Source organism: Anomaloglossus baeobatrachus, chromosome 2, assembly GCF_048569485.1.
Source record: "Anomaloglossus baeobatrachus isolate aAnoBae1 chromosome 2, aAnoBae1.hap1, whole genome shotgun sequence".
In the NCBI taxonomy this organism is placed as follows: domain Eukaryota; kingdom Metazoa; phylum Chordata; class Amphibia; order Anura; family Aromobatidae; genus Anomaloglossus; species Anomaloglossus baeobatrachus.
Window position 1 is genome coordinate 489,006,897 of NC_134354.1, and position 22,085 is coordinate 489,028,981.

General features: G+C 43.6%; 1 protein-coding gene across 1 annotated transcript in view; it reads right to left on the reverse strand.

Moving 5' to 3' along the window:
- Positions 1-22,085, reverse strand: part of ECRG4 (ECRG4 augurin precursor) — a 43,437-nt gene that overhangs the window by 17,773 nt on the left and 3,579 nt on the right. The window lies entirely within an intron of this gene.

Consider the following 22,085-nt stretch of genomic DNA (forward strand, 5'->3'; position numbering starts at 1 on the left):
TTTTAAAAGAGTATTGGAAATCTCAAAATGCTGAAACCGTTAGAGCAAATTGGGTTGAAACATTTGGTACTCAAGCCCCAAAGAGACAAACAGTTTACCGCATGCATGGCAAATTCGATGCCACTGGCTTAATCCTTAATGCTCCAAAAACTGGTCGACCCAAAACAGTCTGTACAGAAAATAATAAACAACTTGTTGCTGAAACATTTGTTCAGAGTCCAAAAAAGTCCATCAGAAGAATCTCTTTAGAATTGGGAATTTCACAAGCTTCTTTCATGCGAATCCTGAAATCTATTGGGTGGAAAGCTTATCGTCCACGTCTAATTCATGGTTTATTGGAGGATGATCCAGACAGGCGGCTGCAATTTAGTAAGATTATGCTTAACGAAATTAAAGAAAATCCAGTAATTTTAGATAACATTATGTGGAGTGATGAAGCTTCTTTCAAATTATCTGGCCATATTAACAGACATACAGTCAGGGCCAGAAATATTTGGACAGTGACACAAGTTTTGTTATTTTAGCTGTTTACAAAAACATGTTCAGAAATACAATTATATATATAATATGGGCTGAAAGTGCACACTCCCAGCTGCAATATGAGAGTTTTCACATCCAAATCGGAGAAAGGGTTTAGGAATCATAGCTCTGTAATGCATAGCCTCCTCTTTTTCAAGGAACCAAAAGTAATTGGACAAGGGACTCTAAGGGCTGCAATTAACTCTGAAGGCGTCTCCCTCGTTAACCTGTAATCAATGAAGTAGTTAAAAGGTCTGGGGTTGATTACAGGTGTGTGGTTTTGCATTTGGAAGCTGTTGCTGTGACCAGACAACATGCGGTCTAAGGAACTCTCAATTGAGGTGAAGCAGAACATCCTGAGGCTGAAAAAAAAGAAAAAATCCATCAGAGAGATAGCAGACATGCTTGGAGTAGCAAAATCAACAGTCGGGTACATTCTGAGAAAAAAGGAATTGACTGGTGAGCTTGGGAACTCAAAAAGGCCTGGGCGTCCACGGATGACAACAGTGGTGGATGATCGCCGCATACTTTCTTTGGTGAAGAAGAACCCGTTCACAACATCAACTGAAGTCCAGAACACTCTCAGTGAAGTAGGTGTATCTGTCTCTAAGTCAGCAGTAAAGAGAAGACTCCATGAAAGTAAATACAAAGGGTTCACATCTAGATGCAAACCATTCATCAATTCCAAAAATAGACAGGCCAGAGTTAAATTTGCTGAAAAACACCTCATGAAGCCAGCTCAGTTCTGGAAAAGTATTCTATGGACAGATGAGACAAAGATCAACCTGTACCAGAATGATGGGAAGAAAAAAGTTTGGAGAAGAAAGGGAACGGCACATGATCCAAGGCACACCACATCCTCTGTAAAACATGGTGGAGGCAACGTGATGGCATGGGCATGCATGGCTTTCAATGGCACTGGGTCACTTGTGTTTATTGATGACATAACAGCAGACAAGAGTAGCCGGATGAATTCTGAAGTGTACCGGGATATACTTTCAGCCCAGATTCAGCCAAATGCCGCAAAGTTGATCGGACGGCGCTTCATAGTACAGATGGACAATGACCCCAAGCATACAGCCAAAGCTACCCAGGAGTTCATGAGTGCAAAAAAGTGGAACATTCTGCAATGGCCAAGTCAATCACCAGATCTTAACCCAATTGAGCATGCATTTCACTTGCTCAAATCCATACTTAAGACGGAAAGACCCACAAACAAGCAAGACCTGAAGGCTGCGGCTGTAAAGGCCTGGCAAAGCATTAAGAAGGAGGAAACCCAGCGTTTGGTGATGTCCATGGGTTCCAGACTTAAGGCAGTGATTGCCTCCAAAGGATTCGCAACAAAATATTGAAAATAAAAATATTTTGTTTGGGTTTGGTTTATTTGTCCAATTACTTTTGACCTCCTAAAATGTGGAGTGTTTGTAAAGAAATGTGTACAATTCCTACAATTTCTATCAGATATTTTTGTTCAAACCTTCAAATTAAACGTTACAATCTGCACTTGAATTCTGTTGTAGAGGTTTCATTTCAAATCCAATGTGGTGGCATGCAGAGCCCAACTCGCGAAAATTGTGTCACTGTCCAACTATTTCTGGACCTAACTGTAATTGTATTTACTGGTATAATGAGAACATGCATTTAACATTAGAGCAACAACTAAATGAGCCTGGTGTCAATGTTTGGGGTGTTATTTCAAATTTTGGTGTTTTAGGACCAATATTTGTTGATGGAACAGTAACAGGAGATAAGTATCTCGAAATTCCAATGAATCAAGTTGTTCCCCAGTTACAGCAACAGCCTAATTCAAATGACCTTTATTTTCAACAAGATGGGGCCCCTCCACATTATTCAAGAGTAGTCCGCGAGTATCTTGATGAAACATTTCCTAATAAATGGATTGGCTGAAGAGGCCCACTTGATTGGCCGGCACGTTCACCAGACATGACCCCAATGGATTTTTTCTTTTGGGGAGTACTCAAGGACAAAGTTTATAGTCGACCCCGGGTTACTGAGGTACAGATCACCTCACAGACCTACGTCACCAGAGTTCCCTGCAGCAAGGTCCCGTGGTAAAGAACACTAGATGAGAAAATGTCTGCTGACACTGGCTGTATGGCCTAGGTGCAAGGAATCTCGGTGACGGCACAAGGTAAACTGAATTCATGCCAGCGGATCTGCAGGAAATCCCGGTGATCCACCAGCATGAACTCGATTCACCTTGTGATGTTACCGGAGTTTCCTGCAGCATGGTCCAGCGGTAAAGACCGCAAGATGAGGATATGGGTGCAGGGAACCCCAATGACGTAAAAAAAAGTATATAAAAACGCACAAAAAAGCAAAGTGTGCATTTTACACATGCATTTTTTTTCCTGCATTTTTCACTGACTCCATTGAAGTCAATTAGTGAAAAAATCAGGAAAAAATGCAGAAAGAAGTGACATGCTGCAGGTTTTTTCAGTAACAAAAACTGCAAAGAAAAAAAAAGCAGCGTGTGCACAGCAAGCCCCGTTCTCATAGACTTTGCTGAGATGCTGAGGAAAAAAGCATGAAAAAAGCAACGTGGGCACAAGGCCTTATGCACAATATTTGATTCTTTGCTTCTAACATCCACTAGATGTTTAAAAAAAAAAAGGAAAAATAAATTGTTTTCCTTTTATATTATCGTACGCTACCATCTTAATTCAGTTGCGGGCCTAGTACACTAAATCTGGTCTTGTGCATCTTGGCTAGTATATAACCACAGTTTGCAGATGTTAATTTGTAGTGAATCCGAGGTCTTAAAACCACAGAATGCCTAATACCTGGTGGTTTCCCTATTTCCTGAACAGCTCATGCAAAAAAAACATCCCAGTGATAATGGGTGTCCCAGCGGTCTGGCCTCTTTCTGTCAGACAATTGCAGATCCCAGTGAAATGTCATCCATATACAATATATCTATATATCACTGTATATGTCACTGTAGGATAAATATATTACGCTTTTTATAGTTCTATTTCTAAGCCTCATGAATTTAGAAAAGGTGCAATTTCTTAATTCCATTAATCTGACAATAGAGTTGTGTTTTGCTACCCTGTATCATGGGTACAACACTTTCCAAACAACTATTATCTCCACAACGTAGGCAATATATGTATGATCATTAGATTTCTGACTGCTGGAACCCCAACAATCACGGGAAAGTGGGTTATGTGTCTTCTGCATGAATAGAGTAGTACTGTGCACATATTACCACAGCTCCATTCAGTGTCTATGCGAGTTGTGCCTATTCTCACTACTACTCCCATATATACATAGAACTGAACAGAGCGGTGGTCACACATACACATTACCACTCCATTCACCCAGACCACAAGGGACATTTGTTTCTGTGATTATTTTGTATAATTTTTATATAATCAAATTGCATTTTATTGCATCAAATAAATATTTGATCACCTACCAACCAGCAAGAATTCTGGCTCTTGCAGACCTGATATTTTTTCTTTAAGAAGCCCTCTTACTCTTTACACATTACCTGTATTAATTGCATTTGTTTGAACTCGTTACCTGTATAAAAGACACCTGTCCACACACTCAATTAATCACACTCCACAACCTCTCCACCATGGCCAAGACCAACAAGCTGTCTAAAGATACCAGAGACAAAATTGTAGACCTGCACAAGCTGGAATGGGCTACAGGACAATAGGCAAGCAGCTTGGTGAGAAGTCAACAATTGTTGGCACAATTATTATAAAATGCATGAAACACAAGATGGCTGTCAATATTACTCGGTCTGGGGCTCCATGCAATATCTCATCTTGTGGGGTAAGGATGATTCTGAGAAAGGTCAGGAATCAGCCCAAAACTGCATGTGAGGACCTAGTGTATGACCTGAAGAAAGCTGGGACCGCAGTCTCAAAGATTACTATTAGTAGCACTAATACTACACTGCACGCAAAGTCCCTAGCACGTATCCAGGCTAATGACCATCTGGATGATACAGAGGAGGCATTGGAGAAGATTATGTGGTCAGATGAGACCAAAATAGAACTTTTTTTGGTATCAACTCCACTCACTGTGTTTGGAGGAAAAAGAAGGATGAGTATAACCTCAAGAACATTGTCTCAACCATGAAGCGTAGCGGTGGAAACATCACACTTTGTGGGTGCTTTTCTGCATAGGGGATAGGACTACAGGAAACATCTGACCCCTGTAATTGCAAACAAAGGTTTCTGTGCCCAATATTAAGTTCTGATTTTCTATTGTATTAAATACTTATTTCCTGCAATAAAATGCAAATTAATTATTTAAAAATCCTACAATGTGAATTTCTGGATTTTTATTTTATTCTGTCGGTCACAGAAGTGTACCTACAATATAAATTACAGACCTCTCCATTCTTTGTAGGTGGGAAAACTTGCAAAATTGGAAGTGTATCAAATACTTATTTTCCCCATTGTGTGTATGGTACTTACTTAGAGCTTTCGGGATCACTCACATTAGCGTATAAAAAATCGATCCCATTCTTATCCAGAAAAGTTGGATGAGTGTCATATTGTATGTCATTAGTGTAAAGCTAGAGATGAATAAGTTAAAATCTGCGCTGTCAAATGTTCCAATGATGAACAGACAGAAGAAACAGTAATATAGAACTGCGGGTTATTAGTTGACACATTTAGAAGGGACATCCTTTTCTTCATTAACATAAAAGTGATGAAGACGTGGCTGTCACTTCGAAATGCGTCGACTAATAAACCACAGTTCTATATTACTGTTTCTCCTGTTCATCATTGGAACGTTTGACAGTGCAGATTTTACCTTATTCATCTCTAGCTTCATATTGTCTTCACCATGTGGCTATGCAGGAGGCCTTCCTTTAAGCTAACAAAGGGGGTGAGCCTTTTCACAACCACATCAGGCGAGCAAAACTGCCATTTGTCTCCCTGTTTCCATATTTTGCTCGCATTGTCTTTGTCTCCCTGTTTTTCTTAAACTGACCAAAAGATGCACTAGATAAATTATTGGATTCACAAAAATATTTATTTTAATTAAAAAGATTAAAACTTCATACAGTCATAATCATAGATTTGGTAAGAGTATACAGATGAAAAAAGATTTTTTTTTCTGTAGACCTTATTTTGGCCACATTGCGTTTTCCAGTTCCTTCCTTTTGCATCTTTCTGTATGTCATGCAAGTGCTATGTGTGAGTGTGCCGCCCCCACGTCAGCAGCCGGGCTGCTCGGATCTGGATCCGCGGTGGCTCGAGGGATCTCCGGACCCAGGGGTTGGGGTCGCACAGCCACTCCGGATAAAGGGGAGAATTTTTACTCGGGAGTGTTATGTTTGAAGTTCGTGGCACCACCCGTGGTGTGTGGTAAGGTGGAGTACCACTGCTGCAGTTGGGAGTACCCGATGGCGATGGTGTGAGCAGCCAGGTGTTTAACCCCTCAACGGGTAGGAGGGATGCCCCGGGACTCGATGAGGGCGACGGGGAGGTGCCGTTGGGACAGTAAGGGTCACTTTTGTACTCACTCAGTCCAATAAAGCTGACACCGACAACTGTGGTAAACCAAAGTTCTTGACACCGCTGCCGCTGGGAGGGAGCACGCCTGGATTCCGTGCCTATTGGTGTTACCTGTTAGTCTGTGACCTTTACCTTGGCACTTAGTTTCTCTGGTTGGTCTCTTGAGTATAAAACTGGTCGGGTCCCGCTCACCAGTGTCGCTAACTCGATGAGCTTGCTTTCAGGGTTCACGCTTGGGATTTTCTGGACCGTATAGTGGGAAAGTCCTATCCCCCTCGTTGCGCTAGTACCTCGATTTTGGAGCGAGTGGAGAACAGATCTTGAAGGCTCCGTCTTCGTCGGGTAAATTGCCAGGACACCTGAAGCTACTTCCTGACTTAGGGTCCACGTACCCCGTCGTGCCCTGGTCCCTGCCCGGTGATGGCACAAGGCCGCCGGCTGTCCGCCACGACAGTCCATGCCCCTTGTCACTATCCCCTGCGACCGAAGTACAGCTCCTACCAGGCCCAGACCAACGTCTGCCACCTAGTAGTTTCACGGAGCCCTGCTCCTGACTTGTGACTTCTCCTCTCTATAGACATCGCTCAACTGACTGTCTCCTGACACTCCTGACCTCCCCTTCAACCAACCCCCCAAGTGGGCGACCCTATTCCACTCAGGCCGTCCACTGATGTGTCTGGTGGGTGTGGTGCAGAGTGTTCCTAGGATTTTGATTAGCTTGTTCTTGGCAACATCAAAGGTGAGAGACCCATAACCAAGGAGGAGGTGGATACTGTGCAGAAGGGCAGATTGCACAATACCCTGTGACGACCTGATAGGCCAGGGCGTCACATGAGTATACGGTCATTTTCTTGCCTAGCATCCGTATGCCACGCATGTGTTTTTTTTCCCCCAGTAGCTATTATTTATCACTCATTTACAGGTCCATTTACAGTTATCTATGCTACAGACTGGTAATGTATCTCTAAGAATTGGATGCCACTAGGACGGTCTGTGCGACGTCCATTTTTTTTTCTCGCATCCACAGACTTACATTGGCGGGTCTCGTCCGATTTACACGTCCACTCCCAGCATGCTGTGATTTTTTTCTCATACCGAATACAACTGAGGAATAAAATCGCAGATCGGCACTGCCTCATTGAATAAAATTGTATCTAGTGCAATCCCTTTTCCTATCGGATTGCTCTCGTCGTATTTATATACTAGTGTGAGCGAAACCTTAGACAAAAAGTATCCAAGTACTTAGAATTCAGTAATTGATTTTGGTCCCAGTTTCAATCTAGGAAACTTCCATTATGGAAATTGGCCTGACTTCATGTTTGCTAAATCATTTTCTCTTGCTTCAGACTGTTGCCCAGTTGTTCTAATCTTCACTTCTCATAAGCAGCTAACGCACATCATAAACGAGGTATCTGCTATAATACTTTGCAGATTATCAGCAAAAAAATCTTCATAGTATGTCTATTCTAGTAAAGGTGACAGTCTCTTTCATTATATTTTCACAACCAATTCTCCTTCATATCCCAGCCACCCAATAGTGCATGGATGGTTTTATTGACATAGTAAAATAGTAAGTTCGTTCAGCTGTTAATGCCTTTACTGCATATTTTCAGGTATGTGTCATCGTAGATCTATATGACGGCTCCTTGCTAAGTATTCCTGCAGAGACATGTAAGCCTGGCCAGAGATGCCGTATACTGCTCACAGCATTGTCCATGTGGCTGCTATTCTGTCCATCTTATGTGTAAAAAATAGGGGTAAGCCGATCAATCTGCCAAGGATCGAGTTATAGGCCAATTTCCTGAAATTCACGGGTTCAATCTGCATTTTAATTTGTGAGGGTGGCAAAAAAATAAAAAGCCTGATGCCATTGGACACATTCTGGACACTCAGTGAGTATAATAATAGCATCAGGTGTGTGCCATGGGGTGTTCCAAATAATGACCTGCACCAATCAGTTCCCCTCCTAAAACCCAGCCTATCAAGTTGGCTCACTAAGGCTGCTTTCACACATCTGGTTTGTGCTGAGCGGCACAATCCGTCTCAAAAACATATGCAACGGATGCGGCAAAAAAAAAACGGATCCGTTGCAGAAGTTTTTCCATGCGGACCGTCCGGTTTTTGACGGAAGTGGCTTGATACTAGGCATGCGCAGTAGAAAAAAAACGCATCCGGCGGCCGGATGTGGTTTTTGCCGCAGGACGCCGCATCCGGCGCCCATAGGCTTGCATTGTGAATTGTGCCGCATCGCACTGGATCCGGCGTGATGCGTTTTTTTCGCCGCACAAAAAAACGTGCCAGGCAGCATTCCATTCAGCCGCCGCATGGGCTAAATATGCCGCATCCGGCAAAAACCGGACGCAACGCAAGGCCATGCGGCACAATATGGCGCTAATGCAAGTCTATGCGGGAAAAAACGCAACCGGCGGAAAAAAAAAACTGTTGCGTTTTTTCTGCAGAGCGCCGTATTGTGCCACACGGCAAAAAACGGATGTGTGAAAGCAGCCTAAGTGTGTGACTGTGAATTGATTGATCTGTGATACACTGCAATAGCTGCATTTTTTTCACACAGCCAAGGAGAATCTGTATTATACCACTCGGTGCTAACTCAGAGTGTTATATACACATTTTCCAGACAATTAGAGGCCTTTTAGCTATACGATTTGTGGCAAATCGAACCTTCTGGGAAAATTCTGTGAAGCAAATTCGAATTTCAAAAGATCAGTTCATGTCCAGTAAATAAATATTATGACCTGTAATTAGTAGAAGCAATGAATGAAATAAAACTCCTATATGTGATACTTAGGGGCACTTTGCACACTGCGACATCGCAGGCCGATGCTGCGATGCCGAGTGCGATAGTCCCCGCCCCCGTCGCAGCAGCGATATGTGGTGATAGCTGGCGTAGCGAAAATTATCGCTACGCCAGCTTCACACACACACTCACCTGCCGTGCGACGTCCCTGTGGCCGGCGACCCGCCTCCTTGTTAAGGGGGCGGGTCGTGCAGCGTCACTGCGACGTCACACGGCAGGCGGCCAATCGGAGCGAAGGGGCGGAGATGAGCAGGATGTAAACATCCTGCCCACCTCCTTCCTTCCGCATATCCTACGGAAGCCGCGGTGACGCCGGTAGGAGATGTTCCTCGCTCCTGCGGCTTCACACACAGCGATGTGTGCTGCCGCAGGAGCGAGGAACAACATCGGACCGTCGCGTCAGCGTAATTATGAATTAAGCCGACGCTGCACCGATGATACGATTACGACGCTTTTGCGCTCGTTAATCGTATCATCTAGGCTTTACACACTGCGATGTCGCATGCGATGCCGGATGTGCGTCACTTTCAATTTGACCCCACCGACATCGCACCTACGATGTCGCAGTGTGCAAAGTGCCCCGTAGGCTTTTAGCTTTCATTTATTGCTTTCAGGCTATGTGCAGACGACCGTTTTCTGTCTCTTTTGAGAAAAACGCTTTAATTACGCTAATCATACTCATACTGCTGAGGTATATCTCTACAAACCAAAAAATAACCCATACAAAATATATATTCATTTAATAAAGTTTATTGTTGAATGAATGAAAGACAAGATAAAAAGCAATGAAAGTGGTGCAAAATGCACCACAGAACAGCACGGCAAGGGACAATAGACAAAATATCTGAAAAAGGTATTATGAACTCCAATAAATTAATAAATATGCTAATAAATATGTAACATCAAGAATATATAATATATTTTTACAGAGGGGAGTCCAGAAAAAATGCTTACAATATGAGATATAAATCAGAATAAAAAATGCACACCCAAAAAAAAATACCCATTTTTGGGCCTAATTTTTATACACAAACCTTTTTCTATAAATTTTATATATATTTTTCTATATCGAGAGTGATATATATTTTTGTACTAAATCTATTTATTATTAAAGCCATGACAGCAGCAGCAGCGGCCCCGTGAACAGGACGCGATCATGGAAGGGTCTATGTGCCTGCGGTCTGCAAGAGGCACCCCTTGATGATCACGTCCTGTGCACAGAGCCGCTGCTGCAGGATGCCATCGTGGCTTTAGAGCAGTTGAATGCTTTACGGCGGCAGCGGTACGCACGGGGCCACCGCTTGGCTGCACCGACGCCACTGTAAAGCATTCAACTGCAGTAAAGACATGATGGCATCCTGCAGCCCCATGCATTAGACGCATGGGGCTGCAGGATGAGGGGACTTCAAGAAGCAGCTGAGGCACCGCGGGAACGGAGGACAGGTGAGAATATCAGAATAATTTTTTTCGTGGGACCCTGACTCTAGTATAAGCTGAGGGGGGCATTTTCAGCTTAAAAAAATGGGCTGAAAGACTCGGCTTATATTTGAGTAAATACGGTATTTATCTATTGTCCCTTGCGGTGCCGTTCTGTGGTGCATTTTGCACCACTTTCATTGCTATTTATCTTGTCTTTTATTCATTCACCAATAAACTTTATTAAATTAATATATCTTTTGTATGGGCTATTTTTTGGTTTGTAGGGATATATATGGTTGTTTTATAGCACTATCCATTCATTAATATGGGGAATATGGTGGTGCATTGACGCCATTGGGCACTGTGATCCAAATCCCCTTGTATGACAAAATTTTGGTTATAATCATTGTAACGCCCCGGGACTAGTCAGGGTGTCACAGGGAACTGCACTTCTTTCTCTTATGGTGCAGAACTCACCCTCCATGGTTCTGGTATTGCTCCAACAGCATTCAAATCCTAACCACATCTCACACCACACCCTGTCAGGCACACCAGTGGGTGGTCTAGCTGGAAAAGGGCCACCCGCCTAGGGGTCATGCAGAGTGGTGGGAGGAACATAGTCAGTGGAGTGGTAGCCCTCAGAGAGTGAGGAGCTGAGGGAGTTGTAGCTCCCTGGGAGACTTTTGCTAGGTCGCAGACGGTGGTCTGGGACCGGAGGAGTTGGAGACCCGGTCGCAGGGTATTGGAGAAGGATGCCCAGACTTAGTTTTGGAGAACAGTCGGTTCCATGAAAATCTAGTAACTGGACTGGTTCCGAGCACGGCGGGGTACTGGACCCTAGATCAGGGAGTAGCTTCACGCAACCTGATAATTAACCTGTGGAGGATAGTCTCTTTATGAACTTTCCCCAAGAGTTCAGAGATCAAAGGCACCAACACAGCGAGGGGGATAGGGCTTTCCAGCTTATGCGGCCCACTGAGATCCCAAGTGTCAGCCATTGATAGCACAGCTCCTCTAACTAATTGTAGCGGACGCTCAAGGCTGATGGGTCACTCAGAAACATTTAAATATAGTGCATGGAGGCAGGTCCAGAACCATCAGCAATACCAATGGGGACGGATTCCCGGACGAGCTCCCCTAAGCGGCAGCAGCAGCCAGAGACTTGGTTTACTCCTGTGTGAGAGTCTGCTTAATGGTCGCAACAACACCCACGCGACCTGAGTGAGTACGCTGATTTCCTTGAATCTCCCCGCCAGGCCTGCACCATGCTCCCTTACTTCTCCACCGTCCAGAGCATCTGGCTGCCTCGCTCAATCTCCTCCGGGTACTCTCATCGGCAGCGGCAGTACTCCCCTAACCGCGAACCACGGGTGGCATCACGAACACTAACCCCCCTGTAAATAGCCCCTTTTACTTTCGAGTGCCTGTAAGCCCCCAGGTCCGGAAACCCTCAAGCCACAGTAGCCCCGGATCCGAGCAGTCCGACTGCTGCAGGGGTGGTACATCATACTGCTGAGGCCAGAGCAAAGTACAGTGGAACCTTAAGTTACGAGCATAATTCGTTCTGGGATTGTGCTCTTAAACCAAGTCACTCTTATATCAAAACAAATTTTACCATAGGAAATAATTCAAACGCACACAATTCGTTCCACAACCCAAAAATATTTACTATATTTATACAAATTTACTAGAGTAATGCAATATAATGTAATGTATTCATATAAAATTATTGCAAAGCATTGCTCTTAAAGCAAGTTACAAATTTGTAAAAAGCTTTGCTTGTCTCGCAAAACGCTCTCAAACCAAGTTACTCTAAATCCAAGGTACCACTGTACTGTAATGCGCAGGCAGGAGAAAAGATCAAAGACCGCCCGTTCATGTGCACTACAATACTTTGATCAGCCCTCAGCCAGGCAGACCAAAGTGCGCCTGCATAGGAGCACAATGGCAGCCTTTGTGTGGATGATGTAGGATGCGTCATACACACGCGGATGGGCAGGAGGACGGCGATGGTACAAGATGGAGGAGGCACCATACTGAGAGTAGCGACACCCATCAAACTGTGCTGCCCCCTAGGTGAGTATAATAAAGGCGTTTTTATGTTGTCCAGAGCAACCTGGGCACTTATATATAGTATTCTTAGGTGCTCTACATAAGGGCTGACTGTGGCTGCAGCTTATAAGGGAAAAACCTGGTGGCAGGTTCCCTTTAACTCACAGAGCATAGGTTGGATATCTGCAGATTAACAATATTGAAAAAAGGATTAGATTTGTATTTATTTATTTTTTACTATTTCAGTCAACATATAAATAATATGCAAAATTATTTGTACCTCAACATGCTGACCGATTTTACTTTTAGACAAACACAAAAAAAAATCTAAATCTAATATATAAAGCTGAGTGTATGTGTGTGTATGTGTGTGTGTATGTGTGTATGTCCGCTAAAGGAATCCGCACCGTCGCATTTACAATCACGTAATTTTATACAGACGCCTCATGTGACCCAGGGAACGTCATAGACTATGTTTTGACGGGAAAATTTAACCCCGTACTTTACAGCTAATCTCCAAAATCTTCCTTCCATTAAACTGAATGAAGGTGGGAGCTATAGGCTATTAATAGCAACTGTCAGTGGTTGCTATAGGAACAAATTAAACTGTTAGTATAAGAAGATTATGTGTGAAGTAATATGATGTTGGTGGGGAGACGGATAGAGAGAGACAGAAAAAGACAGACGTGGAAAGAGACAGCCCTGGAAAGAGACAGCCCGGCAAAGAGACAGCCCTGGAAAGAGACAGACGGCCACAGAGACAGATGTGTTAAGAGACAGTTGGGCAAAGAGACAGACGGGCAAAGAGACAAACGGGCAAAGAGAAAGCCCTGGAAAGAGACAGACGGGCAAAGAGACAGACGGGCAAAGAGACAGACCTGGAAAAAGACAGACCGGGAAAGAGACAGACCGGAAAAGAGACAGCCGGACAAAGAGACAGCCCTGGAAAGAGACAGACGGGCAAAGAGACAGATGTGTTAAGAGACAGACGAACAAAGAAACAGCCCTGGAAAAAGACAGACCTAGAAAGAGACAGCCCTGTAAAGAGACAGCCCTGGAAAGAGACAGACGGTCAAAGAGACAGACCTTGAAAGAGACAGACCTGGAAAGAGACAGACGAGGAAAGAGACAGACGGGGAAAGAGACAGACATGGAAAGAGACAGACCGGGAAAGAGACAGACCGGGAAAGAGACAGACCGGGAAAGAGACAGCCCTGGAAAGAGACAGACGGGCAAAGAGACAGACAGGCAAAGAGAAAGACGGGCAAAGAGACAGACGGGCAAGGAGACCGGGAAAGAGACAGCCCTGGAAAGAGACAGCCCGGCAAAGAGAAAGACGGGCAAAGAGAAAGATGGGCAAAGAGACAGACTGGGAAAGAGACAGACTGGGAAGGAGACAGATGGGGAAAGAGACAGCCCTGGAAAGAGACAGACGGGCAAAGAGACAGACGGGCAAAGAGACAGACGGGCAAAGAGACAGACCTGGAAAAAGACAGACCGGGAAAGAGACAGACCGGAAAAGAGACAGCCGGACAAAGAGACAGCCCTGGAAAGAGACAGACGGGCAAAGAGACAGATGTGTTAAGAGACAGACGGACAAAGAAACAGCCCTGGAAAAAGGCAGACCTAGAAAGAGACAGCCCTGTAAAGAGACAGCCCTGGAAAGAGACAGACGGTCAAAGAGACAGACCTTGAAAGAGACAGACCTGGAAAGAGACAGACGAGGAAAGAGACAGAAGGGGAAAGAGACAGACATGGAAAGAGACAGACCGGGAAAGAGACAGACCGGGAAAGAGACAGACCGGGAAAGAGACAGCCCTGGAAAGAGACAGACGGGCAAAGAGACAGACAGGCAAAGAGAAAGACGGGCAAAGAGACAGACGGGCAAGGAGACCGGGAAAGAGACAGCCCTGGAAAGAGACAGCCCGGCAAAGAGAAAGACGGGCAAAGAGAAAGATGGGCAAAGAGACAGACTGGGAAAGAGACAGACTGGGAAGGAGACAGATGGGGAAAGAGACAGCCCTGGAAAGAGACAGATGGACAAAGAGACAGACAGGCAAAGAGACATAACTGGAAAAAGACAGAACGGGAAAGAGACAGACTGGGAAAGAGACAGATGGGGAAAGAGACAGCCCTGGAAAGAGACAGATGGACAAAGAGACAGACAGGCAAAGAGACATACCTGGAAAAAGACAGAACGGGAAAGAGACAGACCGGGAAAGAGAAAGACGGGGAAAGAGACAGACGGGGAAAGAAACAGGCCTGGAATGAGACAGACGGGGAAAGAGACAGATGGGGAAAGAGACAGACAAAGACAGATGGGGAAAGAGACAGACGGGTTAAGAGAGAGACACACAGACACACATATAGAGACAGACACAGAGATAGAGAGAGACAGACAGACACAGAGATGGAGACATATAGACTGATACAAATACAGACATAGAGATAGACACAGACAGACAGAGACATAGACACAGACAGACAAAGAAAGACACAGACAGAGACAGACAGACAGAGACACACAGAAAGAGACTGGTAGAGAGACAGAGAGACAGTTACTATCCCGGGCAATGCCCGCGTACTACAGCTAGCTATAAAATAAAAATGAAATCATGCTAGCTTTCTAGATTGTTCTGATGGTCCTCCTTTCCATTGTAGTTCTCTGTCACTCACTTCATTGTGTTTAGTTAGACTTTTTGTATTTTGTTATACTGTATATTGTTAACTGATTGTTTTGTATTGTAAACCCTGTTTTCACATGTACAATATCCTGGATTGACCTTTCACTAGTTTATACATGCTAAACTGGCCACATGGAATAAAAGCTGCAGAGCTGAGTAAAACATATTTTTTATTTTTTAATATCTGCTTTCCACTGAGGAGATATTAGCTTGTAAAGATTATGCTGTAATTTATGAAAAGTCAAAGGAGGTGTAACCAGAGATTTTTCTTTGAGGACATGTACTTCTTCTTCTGCATAAAGTTGACCAATCATAAGCAAGCAGCAATATACAGGCGAGAGAACACCACTCCCAACAACTGCTTGAAGCAGTTTGTCTCAATGTGAGACATTTCATGACCCTGGTGATCTCACTATAGAGCTGTCTGAGATAACAAGTGCTAGAGTAGAGCAGAGATTGGAGTGATTACACCTTCAGATTTTATCCCTGGGTAACAAGACATGGCACTGTAAGAGGAGAGCTGAGGTGTTTTTAATGATACAAAGCTTAATTCACCTGCACTGCCCCTCCTATCACAGTGATTGCCATGAAATCTAAGGTGTATGTAATGACACTCATCTCAAATATGCTTCCAGCACTTTGTAATCACACACAGCTCTGAGACCAGTGAGGAGAGTAGACTGTCAGACTTTCATGTCTCACACTGTTCTAAGCTATGGTGGGGATGTGTTCTTCTTTAATATGTGTGTTGCTTGCTTATGATTGGCCAACCTCATAGAGGGGAAAGAAGTAAACAGTCCCAATGAAAAATCTCTGGTAACACCCCCTTGGGCTTATCATAAATTATAACCTAACCTTTATAAGATAATATCTCCGAAATAGAGAGGAGAAATAAAAAAAAAAGGAAAAAAAAGATGCTTCTCTCAATTTCTTAATTCTAGGGCAGTGTACATGCAAAAACAGTGTTTATAATACAAAACAATCAGTCCTCTTCTTTGTAGGTAAAACTAGTATTGTTAGCCAAAGAAGCCGTGATTCTCATAAAGACTTCTACAGAGAAGAGTTGAGATTCATGTCCACTTGGTTTACAAGATTAAAATTTATATACAGGGAATAGGGTGTATATTTCAAGAACACACAAGGATGAAAATAAAGGCAAAACAAAAAAAATCGGGAGTCCAGTGTCATTGACATTAGTTAAAAAATACAGTGGAAGTTCCTCTTTAATAACGTGTTTTTCCAAAAATAAGACTTCCCCCAAAAATAAGCCCTAGTAGGAATTTTCAGCATTTTCGGTGTAAGGCTGAAATATAAGCCCTATAATGAAGTGTCCACGCAGCTAAAAAAAACTTAAGAATACAGTAGGACCCTTCATTATTGAAAGTAGACACCCCCAAAAGAGAGAACAAAGAAGACAGAAGACCCTCAATCATACTCACCAGACACCAAACGGGAGGACCTGCAGTGGCATGTACATCACACACATCAGATTGCACACCCACCACATCAGTTTGCGCACACATTCAGATCACTTACCCACAACAATCAGATCACACACACATCAGATCACACACACAATCAACCATCAGATTGCACACAGACACTCATCACATCAGGTGATACCGATTGTTTATGGCCATCAGAGACTCCTGGAACACAATGCAGTGGAATGCATAGAGGACCTGCGGTGGAACACATCAATGCGTTCCACCGCAGGTCCTTGTGCTACACTGCACTGTACCCCATCTTCCCCTACTGGCTGATAGCAATCCATATCGCTGGATCTGGTGAGTGAGTGAGTGTGTGTGATCTGACGTGTGTGTGTGTGTGAATGAGTGTGTGTTTGCCATCTGATTTGTGTGTGTATGTGTGTGTGTGTGTATTTATGAGTGTGTTTGTGGGATCTGATGTGTGTGTATGAGTATGTGTGTGCAATCTGATGTATGTGTGTGTCGGACCACGTGGAGCATATCTGCTGGGAGCGCTCACCAAAGATCATAGGAGGACCTGGGAGCCACGCAGACATCTGGGGTCTGGTAATAAGCCCTAGCGCTTTTTTCAGGGCTAAAAAAAGGATAAGGCAGTGTCTTATTTTGCACACAATAGGTGCAGGGGTGATTGGACATAGGTACCGTAACTGCTCTAGGTGGCAATAACAGGCTATTATCAGTCTTCCTGCTCTTTGTATTTATACTACATGTAAACACAGCCTAAATGTCTAAGCAGTGGATGTAATTTTATAAAATCTCCACTCTCGGTGTATCTATAGATTCTCCTGAACTGTGCAGTTTTGGTGCTTTTTATTCTCTATAGGCTTCTATGTGGAGCCTGAAAAAAAATGCTGGTTAAAAAACAAAACCATTTTAAGTGCAGAATCAAAGCTTTTCTGTAGTATTGAAAAACATTAACAATGTGGATTCACCTCTGCACTAAAAACTCATCAAATGAGGGGGAAACCGCATAAAAGAAAAGCAGAAAACATGCAATAATTAGAGAAGATTGTAAAGGCCAATTTACACACAATGATAACGCTAGCGATATGTCGTCGGGGTCACAGAATTCGTGACGCACATCCGGCGTCGTTAGAGACGTCGTTGTGTGTAACAGCTCCGAGCGAGTGTTAACGATCAAAAATACTCACCTAATCGTTGATTGTTGACACGTCGTTCATTTTCAAAATATCGTTAATCGTTGTGGACGTAGGTTGTTCGTCGTTTCTGAGGCAGCACACATCGCTACGTGTGACACCCCGGGAACGACGAACAACAGCTTACCTGCGTCCTCCGGCAACGAGGTGGGCGTGTCGTTAATGCGGCTGGTTTCCGCCCCTCAGCTTCTATTGGTCGCTGTGACGGCACAGGAACCTCCCCCTTAACAAAGAGGTTGTTCGCCGCCCACAGCGACGTCGCTAGGAAAGTATGTGTGAAGGGTGTTAGCGATATTGTGCACCACGGGCAGCGATTTGCCCGTGACGCACAAACGACGGGGGAGGGTATGCTCACTAGCGATATAGCAATATCGTAGCATGTAAATGGGCCTTTATTGTGTCTTGTGGGGCAGATAACTACAGAAAACATGCAGAAAAAAGCAGTAGAAAAAAAACAGCATTTACGCTATGTATGAACACGACCTTAGCATTACTTTTTTTATGGATTTAATGGAGAAAAATATCAATCTCACTATGTTTTTACACTATTTTTAAACCACCATACATAATTTCATGGCTATGAGTCGTTACAATTACAGGCACACCAAATATGTTATTTACTGATTTATGACATTTATTATTTTTTTAAGATGCACATTAAAATGTCATAATTTCAATTGTTTTCTTATTTTTTGTTTTAGTAGTTTTATAGAAAAAAAAATATCTTTTATGGTCCCTCTAGAACTGCTATGTACAATGTATCTCTATGTACCAGTATAATCTGCCTGTGGATCTTCAATGCAGCTTGAAGAATACAAAATATGACATCACCAGAGCCTGTGGTTCAGATATTTAGCTGATGCTTGTAACTGTAGATGTTGTCAGTTCAAGTCCCAGGGACACTCACAAAAAGAAAAGAAAATGACAGTTTTGCAATTTGAAATAAATTGCCATTTTTGCAATTTTTTTTGTTTTTGAGTAATTTTATAGGAACAAAATAATCTGAACATTTCTTCACCTCTAGAACACAGGTACATAGAAATACACTGTTTTGTACGGGTGTATCTCTATGTACCTGTATAATCTGCTTCTGGGTTTCCTGCGTGCAGTACAAGTCAGATATACCAAATTCTTCTGTCTCCTGTCTCTCTCAGTGTGGCTCATTGGTAGAGTGGCTGCCTGCAAATAGAGAGTTCACAAATTTGAGCCTAAAGCCCTCTTTACACGCTGCAATATATCTTACAATGTGTTGGCGGGGTCACGTCGTAAGTGACGCACATCCGGCATTGTAAGGTACATTGTAGTGTGTGACAGCTACATGCGATTGCGATTGAACGGTAAAACGTTCATCGCACGCACATCGTTTATTTCTCTAGAATTGCACGTTAGATTGTTCATCATACCCGGGGTAGCACACATCGCAGCGTGTGACACCCTGGGAACGATGAACAGATCTTACCTGCGTCCTGCGGCCCCCGGCCAGCTATGCGGAAGGAAGGAGGTGGACGGGATGTTTATGTCCCACTCAGCTCCGCCCCTCCGCATCTATTGGCCGGCTGCCGCGTGACGTCGATGTGACGCCGAACGTCCCTCCCACTCCAGGAAGTGGACGTTTGCCGCCCACATCGAGGTCATATGGATGGGTAAGTATGTGTGGCAGGGGTTAATCGTTTGTGCGGCACGTTCAACAAATTGAACGTGCCGCACATACGATGGGGGCGTTGCAAATCGTATACGAAATCGTATGCAAAATTGCAACGTGTAAAGCAGGCTTTAGGGAGACTAGATGAGATAATAGTTTATTTAATTTATCTGCATGCAGAGAGATGTCGGCCACTAAATCCCAGAAGATTGCAAGCTATGTAAGAGCTGTGATTTTTCATGGAAAACCTGGTTTAGAAAATAGGTAAATTCTCCATAACGTAACAAGTCTGGAGCATCTTTTCTTAGAACTGTATGTTATACAGTAACTCTGTCATGTTTCCTGGAAATTAATGAACAAATTGGGCATTACCAGTTAATGGTGTGTTCTTACAACACGACCAAACTATCTGACCAGATCTGATAGAATCGGATGGTATAGGAACACACCCCTATAACAAGGAGAATAACACTCAGTTGTGCATTTATTCATAAATTAGAAATAGGGGTAACAGAGCGACAGCATATAAAAGATTTATAAGAAAAAATCACCATAGTTTTTAATGCGAAATACAAGTATTTACTGAAATGGGCATCTTAGACATTTCAAGAGAACTGACAGATCTTCTTAAAATGTAGTATAGGAGTCCTTTTAAGTACTTCAAGAGTATTCATGTGTGAGTCTGACTTGACCCAACTTGACTGACACTTCATGGGGCAGTCTTACGATGATTATGTCTACGTTGTACGTTGTATGACCAAGACAGATCACCATAACCTTCACATATGATGTGATTTCCACCCTGAGGAAAGAATGCATTCTTCTTGTGATAACATAATGGAAAAGTATATTATTTATAACCTGGTTCTCAATCAAAATTGATATCACCCTTTACTCCACTCACTGCTAACAGCGTGTATACCGCGTACTACGTGCTATGGTTTCTCAGTTCTCATGCCATATATTCAGGAAATAAATGGACTTAGAATGAACGCATTCTTGAAAACTTGTCTCCTTACGGTTTACTGAAGTTATTTCCTAGCCTCGGGGTGTACATATTTCTTTCTCTTTATCTCATGCATCTATTACGGTTACAGCAGCTGTTGCCAGGGCTCATCTACAATAACGCAGTAAGACTATATGAAGCAGTAAGTCTTGACATTACATTATGAATGGCTTTTAAAATTAGTAAAATGCAGAATATTTACCTTTAACATCAATAACCTCTCATAAAGTTGTTAAACGTCTTTGCAGTTATGAATCAATAATTCTTTTTTTGGTGGGATGTATAGTCACATGCAATATTATGCCATATGGAAGCCATATTTACTTGCTTTCCCTATTACCCTGAATGGTAAATCTGCCCACTGAAGCTGTTATGTCCAAAGCATCGATTTACACATTTCTACACCCTAGGCCAAAGCACAGAATTATGCTCCCCCTGGTGTTTGTGTTACTCACTGCTGCTAACTCCTCCGCCTTCCAATGTCCCCTGCCATAGTGAGAAGCTACAGCGGTTGCGGAGATAGAAGCAGAGAGCTGGTGCTGCACTCACATCTACCACTTTTACAGCGTCAACCACCCAAGATCCAGAAAGTCTTTAGAGGGGGAGGCAATGCAAGAAACTGTTGTAAGTAACTGCAGTGCTGCCCCCTATTACTGACCAAGACAGCACAAGCTGTAGAAATGAGCAACGTAAATGCATCGCTCAATTCATTTAATGTATATGGATGTAAATTTATAAAACAGTATTTTATATGGCCTTTTCAAAATATTACTAAAAAATGTGTAACTCTTTGCTTCTAATTTCTTTTGTATGTATGCCTCTGATTGCTGCGCCATTGGCCATGGCCTAGGATGGCTTTATGGGAAACTCCTTATATCTCTATATGAAAACAAAGACATGCAAGTGGTACAGTATAACCCCATATAATACAATAGGGACCATGTAATAGCTTTATACAGAAACGTGTTGTGCAGGGCGTCAATATAATTGTATACATGAGCCCTCCTGTTTGACAGTGTAAGATGGTGGTCGAGTTCTTACCACTGAAGACATCAAATGTGTTCTTAAATGTATATTTGCGTGATAAGATATAAAGTAATGTTATGTAGGAATGTATTGTGTCAGTTATTGTAATGTGTAAGTGTAGCGCCCCTGAGGCTTCCGTCACCACAGGAACATTGCACCCCATCCAGCGGTGTGATGTCCCATCCTGGGTAAGGAAAGGAGTGAACGCCGGTCCACAGGCAAATTCACACTACACTCATTGTTAGGTACACACAGGGACCAGGGACAGTGGCAGCAACCCTCCCATGCTGCATGCTGGGAGGGGCCGTAAGACCCATCCCTGCTCCCATAGGGTGGTAGCTTAGCAACTGGGTGGGTGGGAGGAGCTAGCCGAGTGTAGAGTAGACAAGGAAGGTCAAGTTTAGTCGGTTGAAGTTAGAGAGAGAGACGAAGTGGAAGTGGAAGGAGAAGGAAGGAGTTCTGCGGGAGGCAGAGGAGAAGGAGAGACAGTAGGAAAGAGCTCTAATCTGTCAGGAGCAAGAGAAGAAAGTGACGCTTCCTGGTGAAGACCCTGGGACTCAGAGAGTCCAGGTGACACCAAGTAGAGAAAAGAAGGGATTCCAGGGCCACAGATAGCTTTCAGGCTCGTGGCCTGTTCCACAGGAACATCGGTGGAGGGATCAAGCTGCACACAGGGGACGGTCCCTAGAAACTGGAGGAGGAAAAGTCATCTCCAAAAGTAAAAACCGAAGCCCAGGAAAAGCTGCAAGCTCCCCGGGCCACAGC